An 8204-nucleotide genomic window follows, 5' to 3' on the forward strand; every position below is an offset into this window, starting at 1 on the left:
ATTAAATACGCTTTACATCGCTTAGTGAGCCAAAGGAGTAAATGTAAACAACTGAATACTTGTGAGTGATTGGTTGAAATTATCGAAATAAGACAATTTTTTACATGAAATAAATTCGAATACAAAAACATTTTTTCTGTTCTATAACACAAAATAGATAAGTATACGAAGTTTGAAAGTTTTTCGCTACCAAAAACACTACGTAAAACATTAATGAAAAATGTGGCCCCCGTTTTAAAAAAGATCCAAATTTTAAAATAAAGATGCCGCAATGGTCAACAAAGTCAATGTATATATTTTTGAAATATTTCCCGGTTTTACCGGGAAAAAAACATCTATGCCACACCCTCACTTTGTCATCCGAAGTACAAACGCAGTCCTGGCTCTCGTTAGAGAAGACTATCGACCTCCGTTGTTGATGTCACCAATGTCGGTGCTGTGTAGCCCACTGTAGTCATGCCTGACGGTGGCAGGCAGTGAGGACAGGCCCTTGGAGCAGGACGACAGCAATGCAGGTTGTTGATGGCCAGTCGACATCATACAGTGTCGTCACTGATGGGTCACCATCCAGTACCAATGTTCTCATGAGCCATGCTGGCTGGTCTGAAGTGATCACAGAGGTGTTGTAGGTGGATGAAGCAGTTCTGCCTGGGGCACAGTCTGCAGTACTGTTGGTGTTGCAGGCGATAGATGGTGCTGACATGAACACTGTAAGCTTTCGCAACAACCAGGGCACACTGCTCTGCTTACAATTGGTCAATAAGCTTGTTCTCTCTGCACTGCTGACAATCTGGTCATACCTGATGCGTCCAAATTACGAATGCCTGGAACACGGTTCAAGTTGATTTTATACCCATAATCTCCACGAGATGCATGTGTATTTTGGTTTTCATGAGAATTGTTTGCGACTGCCACCCACAGCATTCAATGCAGCTGTGTTTTGACATCTCATTTCAGGGAAAGTTGAAAAGTTACATGCAATTTGGGTCTCAGTCATAAACCAGCATGTCTTGGAATATTTACACTTACATGCCTGAAATAAATTTTCAAAATTTACCATATAAAAATGACATTTGAAAAAAAATCATGTTTCTTTTGCGAAGAACTTGTTAAACACAATATCTGGGGTTGATATTTCTTGAAACAATTCTGTCAAAGAATGGCAGACATGTCCAAGCAATGCCATTGTATAACCAGCGGTTAGCAACAGAAAAGATGACATGGGGTAAGATGGTAAAAAACAATTTATTGAGAAGTTGAAATCAATGTTCTCAATGCAAATGAAGGAATCTACCATACAAAACAATGAAGCTCTGTTACTGGAATATATATGATATGCTGACCTGGAAGAATTTCAAGAGGAGATGCTGTTTTGGGAGTTATTAGAAACAACCAATTGTGTAGTTGATATGTACAGTAAATCCATTAATTAGTTGGACACAAATAAAATACCAAAAAAATATACATTGTATCACATGTGGCAGATGGTGCATCTTCTGTGATTGGTTAAAAAAAAAAAGAATATTTAAAACTGATGAAAGATGACAATCCAAACAGGTTGGCTGTGGATTGTGTTATCCACTGAGAAAGCATAGTTGCAAAGAGAATTTTGCATCAATTGCATAAGATACTGCATTTTATAATTAAATGCATTAATTCCATCAAAGTGGATACCAAGAACATGTGAGATTATTGCTCCATGCTGAAGTAAGGTGGTTCATCATCAACATCATCATCATTGTTGTCATTTAATATCCTCTTTCCATGCTGGCATTGGTTAGACAGTTCGATAGGATCCAACAAACCACAAGACTGCATCGCGTTCAAATAGTTGCCAAAAGGGAACTACCTCAAAAGATCTATGATGCTATTTGACCTTTTCATCAAGATTTTCAAGGGCAATAGACAACAATGTCTATGTGAGTTACTTGAGTGACACTTTTCAGAAGCATTGCTTTTCAGATAAGCAACTCCAAGGAGCTAATGTGATATTCATCAATGCAAATGAAAGACATTTGTGCCAATACACGATACTGGCAAGAAAAGTTAGCCAGTTCTCATGGTTGGAAAAGTCTGATGTAAGTGATGCTGCAAAGAATGTTCATTGTTCATTACAAGAAAACTTTGGATAATGACTTCAGTAACAAGTTTTATAATCTGAAAGCAATGGAGTACCTATCTTGGTAAACTCAACCAATTCTGATGGAATTATCTGAAGTAACAATGCAATATCAAGAAGTTACAAGATGATTCTGTAAAAATCATTTTCAAAATCAAAAGAACCACGATGTGACTGTCTGAGGAGAGCTAAAAGTAATACCCTAACTCAACTATGAAAGGAAGTACTGATACATTCTCCAGTGTTTTATTTAACTGAGTGCATACTTAGTCTTGTTACTCATTTGCTGCAAGCTAAGAGAAATCAACAGGATATTCCAAGGCAGAGATTTAAGGCTAAAACTGACAGAATTAATACTTTAAATCAAACAAACTTGCAGCCAGCATCAATAGCAAAACTCTGATTGAAATAAGCATACAACACTTAACAATAACCTTTTAGTTAAAACTTCTTGGTATTTAGAATATATATATATGTGTGTGTGTGTATATGCAAGACACAAAATATTAATTTTATCCAATCATGGCAAGATGCTTTTTACTATGTTATTTTTAAAATTGAAATAGGGCACAGAATAAAAAAAAGGATGTAATCCCTCAACATATTTTGAGTTACAAACATGAACACACCATCTTGCTTATACATACGATACATAATATCTCACCCTCTCCAATCCTTATTCCAGTTCAGTATAAACACCTCCCTGTGACTTAGGTGTGCAGCCCCAGCCCCATCCCATCTTTACCATCTCTCTCTCCATCTAAGGTAGCCATGTTTCTCCGCTAATACAAGGCTTTATTTTTTTTGTCCCTCAGTACTTCTCCTTCCTAGTTGAGGGGTCTCCTGCAAGTTACTTGGTGACCTCTCTGCTTCTGGTGTCACATAAAAAGCACCCAGTACACTCTGTAAAATGGTTGGCATCTAGCTGTTTAAAATCATGTCAAAGCTGACGACAGAGTTTGGTGCAGTCTTCTGAACTTGCCAGTTACTCTTAAACTGTCCAACCCAAGCAAACATAAAAAACAAACATTAAATAATGATGATGATTCAAATAATATGATTTTCCAAATGCCAACCCACTCCAATCACCGTAACCATCCTCCTCTAACCACTATAATACTCCCCATATATCTGTATGTAACAGGGCTATTCGACATCCTTTCACTTGTCCTGTATCTCTCTTCCATACATTGACCTAACCATATCTAGATTTCTTGAAACTTTTTTGTTTTGTTTATATTATTCATTTTCCTTTTATTTCGTTTAAGTTGCTTTTCAATGTCAGCTCCTCCTTTTTCAGTAACTCTTCCTGAAAATTCTTGAAATTATCTCCCTTTTTCATACGGAGTTAGGTGGAGATAGTTTTAGTAAACTAAGAATTTGTTGTATAGTATTTCATATACTAGTATTTTTTTTTTGTCTATATTGTTCAATTACTTGCCACTGGCCACTAAGTTATTTCTCTTAGCTCATTTTTGCTTATATTTAAGGAACTCTGATATGATACAACACCAGTTTGAAGATTGCTTTAAGAGAACAACTCTAGTCCTCAGATCATAATTTTATTATATTTTTGGTCACTTAAAAATAGTGTTATTTTGTAAATGTGTGTTCATTAAAAGGAAATAACAACCATCAGATAAGTAATGCTTTTATTTTATGTGTGTGCATTATATATATATATATATATATATATATATGTACACACACACACACAGAGGTGCATGGATAGATATGTGTGGATATGTGGTAAGAAACTTGCTTCCGAACATGTGGCTCTGGGCTCAGTCCCACTACATGGCATCTTGAGCTAGTGTCTTTCATTGCAACCCCAGGTCAATCAAAGACCTGTAAGTGGATCTGTTCAACTAAAACCTCAAACCAGCACCCTGAAACAAATAAAAGGTAACTGGTATATTGGATCATCCCATAAATAATGTATTTTTTTTTAATACTTTTTTTTATTTTTCAGAATTAAGATAACCAAAGTTCTATTTTAATCTAAAATATACTCTCCTTCATTTTCTACAATGCTCTTTCATCTCTCTGGTAGACTTGCGAGGCCCCTCTTCCAAAATTCACTTGTCCGTGACAAAAAATACTCCTCCAGTATTGTTCTGACCTCGTCTACAGAATTCATATTTTTTCCATCTAAATGATTTTGAAGACTGTGGAATAAATGATAACCAGATGGAGCAATGTCTAACGAATATGGTGGGTGGGGCAGCGTTTCTCATTCAAACTGCTCCAGCCTTTGGAATGTCATCCTTGTTGTATGTGGCCAAGCATTATCCTGATGGAAGAACACATTTTGTCTTGAAAACAAAGATGGTCGTTTTTCTTCTAGTGCTGTCTTAAGCCGCTCAAACCTTTCATATCCCACCAAACAGATAACAATACCTTAGATGGGTGAAAACCTTGTTTAGCCTGAGGTGCCAGTGTTTCTCCCTTCCTTACCTACAGTCTTCGGCACTTGACATTTTTAAAGAGAACCCATTTCTCATCACCTGTCACTATTTGGTTCAAAAGAAGGTTCATTTGTAAGATGTGACAGCAAAGAAGAGCACACATTCACTCTCTATGCACGATTAGACTCATAAAGTTTGTGAGAAACCCATTGACTCAATTTTCTGGCTTTTCCGATAGCACACAGGCGTTGATGAATGGTTGAATGACCAAATCCAAGCTTCTCTGCTAGCCTCTCAACAGTTACGATGGGATTTTGTTCCACTAGGGTTTGCAGGACATCCTTATCAAGCTCTACAGATCTTCCAAGGCGAGGCTTGTCTTCTAGGCTGTAGTTTCCAGCTCAGAATTTCTGGAACCACCGTTGATACAGGCTTACGCTTATTGTCCAATTCCTATGTACTGCATTAATATTCCTTGCACTTTCTGTTGCATTGCCTTTATTGAACTCATAAAGCAAAATATGCTGAATATGCTTCTTTGTCACTTCCATTATAGCTGTGAAAAAATAACTGTTAAAATCGAACTGCACTCCTCAAAACTTGCACTAAGAATAAGGACAAGGTAAAATTACTACCTGTTTTTATAGCAAGTTGATGCAGGTAGTTTATCCTGTCCCTCTACAACTTTTAGTTCATGCAATTGAAAAAAAAAACATTATTTATGGGATGACCCAATATATCTCATCATCATCATTTAATGTCTGCCTTCCACACATGCATGGGTTGGGCAGTTTGACAGGAGCTGGCCAGGCAGAAGACTGCACCAGACTTATGTGTCTGTCTTGGCAAGGTTTTTACGGCAGGATACACTTCCTAACACCAATCACCCCACAGAGTGGACTGAGTGCTTTTGACATGGTACCAGCATGTACACACACACTCACAAAAGGGTTGACTGAAAAGTTCATAGGTTGGCTAAGATACTCTTATGGAATGTGACCAAATGAGGTTTATTTTTCAACATGGTTCCTCTTGCAGTCCACACACTTCTTCCATCAGTGTTGCAGTGCTTGCATCTCAATGGTCAAAAATGTCATCATCACTGCCTTTCTTATAATCATGTGTGTGTGTGTGTGTGTGTGTGTGTGTGTGTGTGTGTGTGTGTGTGTACATGTGTAGACATTGAGTTAATATTTATATGTATGATTAAGGTGGCAAACTGGCAGAATCATTAGCACACCGGGCGAAATGCTTAGTGGCAGGCATTTCATCTGTCTAGATTCAGAGTTCAAATTCTGTTGAGGTCAACTTTGCCTTTCATCTTTTCAGGGTAATTAAAATAAGTACCAGTTGAGCAGTGGAGTAATGTAATCAACTTACCCTTGCTCAACCAAATTGTTGGCCTTGTGCCAAAATTTGCAACTAATATTTATATGTATGGTTATAGTTTGGCACAGTGTTACAATGAAAGTCAGAATAAAGTAATGCTATGACTTCATCTGATGGGAGAACTCGTGTATCATCAGAAAGACTTTTGATGTAGTGTCATCACTACAGTGCCAAAAGCATGATACATAACAATGATGACAATATAGTGTTAATAAGTACATGTTAGACATGTACTATTAATATACATATAATGTACACACATACACACACGTGTGTGTTTGTATAGATATAGATGTGTGTGTGTGTGTGTGTGTGTGTGTATATATATATATATATATATATATATATATATATATTGCCAATGCCACATAAAAGTAACCAGCACACACTGTAAAGTGGTTGGCATTAGGACAGACATCCAGCCATAGAAACTGAAACTTGGTGCAGCTCTTCAGCTTGCCAGCTCTGGTCAAACCATCCAACCCATGCCAGAATGGAAAACAGATATTAAAGAATGATGATGATAATGACGATTGTGTGTGTGTGGGTGAGTGTGTGTGTGTGTGCATGTGTGCGCACATATGCATGAATTGATATGTAGCATAAATGAATATGTGTTTGTGATGGGAGATTGGTAGGAGGAGGAGGAGACTCCCTTCGGTCATGAATGACCATGGGATTGCACCTAGAAAGTTACCCTCCGAGGCACAAGTCCAGGCAAGATTGTTTGTGGAAGACCAGCAGTCGCCCATGCATACCAGCCTCCCCTCTCCACACCACTGATATTATCCAAGGGAAAGGCAAAAGCTGATACAGCTTGGCACCTGTGATGTCATAACTCATTTCTACAGCTGAGTTAACTGGAGCAACGTGAAATAAAGTGTCTTGCTCAAGAACACAACACACAGCCCGGTCCAGGAATCGAACTCACAACCTCATGATTGTAAGCTCGACACTCTAACCACTGAGCCCATGCGCCTTCACAGGGGGACTGGTAGCAGTAATGAGTAAAATATAATAGCAAAATGCAGTGCAATACCAACATTGAGCTTTGTCATATTCAGCAGTGGAGCTCATTTCATATATGCAAACATTTAAATATATTATTTGTTAATCACAAAAATTAAAAGCATCTATAGTCTATGATGTGTGCCATTTGGTGAGTGGGTTACGTGTACTGTTAGATTGTTAACTAAAGAGCTGTCAGCTCATTTCCCACCTCTGGAGCATTGGTGTTTTTATGACAGCACTATTTCTCAAATAAGAGCAGACCACCTGGATCAGAGATATTGAACCTATGATATGTGTACAGTTGTGAACATTACAGGGTTTTAGGTGGAATGTTATAAAAATGTTCCTCTCTCAGCTCTGACCTAAAAGTAAAATACATATTTACATATAAGTGATATTTCAGTAACATGATTAATAAAGTAATCAATATTTCAACATATTGGGCTGAAAAGACTTGACATGACTGGCCTAAACAAACCGAATCAGTTTGAGAGGTTCTAGAAGGAGATTGAGGAACTCTGACACAAAGGAGTAGATAGGTGATATGTTATAAACCACTGATATTTTGACAATTAGTAGCCTGCAGTTGTAAGGATTGCAAAGACAACACTTTGACCATTTAAACTAAACTATATTTACGTTGTTTAACCCGTGACTAATCCTCTGATCAAAAGCATTTAAGTTGTGACTATCCTGTTTCTTTTTTTTTTTTCTTTTTTAAGGATACCATAAGACTACATTATTTATTAGGTCTCGTGTTCTCATATCTGATGGAGAAAAATTTGACTGTTTTGTCTAGCAGGTTGAGCAACTAGATAGATGCTCCTTTGGGCTGTAATGGTAATGATATGTTGATCAGTAGATGGTTTTGGGTGAACTGTGCTCATAAATCCAATATGTTGACCAGTAGATGGTACTGTGATGGTAACATTGATGTTAACCAATAGATTGGGCTGTGATGGTCACACTGATTTGTCAACCAGTAGATGTTACCATGACAGTAATATATATGTTGACCAGTAGATGGGATTGTGAGTCACACTGATATGTCAACTAGTAGAGAGTATTGTGACAGTAACCCAGATATGTTGACCAGTAGACAGGATTGCGACAGTCACACTGATATGTCAACCAGTAGATGGTAGTGACGATAACACAGATACCCTGACCAGATGTGATTGTAATGGTCACACTGATATGTCAACCAGTAGATGGTATTGTGACAGTAACACAGATATGTTGACCAGTAAATGGGATTATGACAGTCACACTGATAT

This window comes from Octopus bimaculoides, chromosome 1 (assembly GCF_001194135.2).
Source record: "Octopus bimaculoides isolate UCB-OBI-ISO-001 chromosome 1, ASM119413v2, whole genome shotgun sequence".
NCBI classification, from domain to species: domain Eukaryota; kingdom Metazoa; phylum Mollusca; class Cephalopoda; order Octopoda; family Octopodidae; genus Octopus; species Octopus bimaculoides.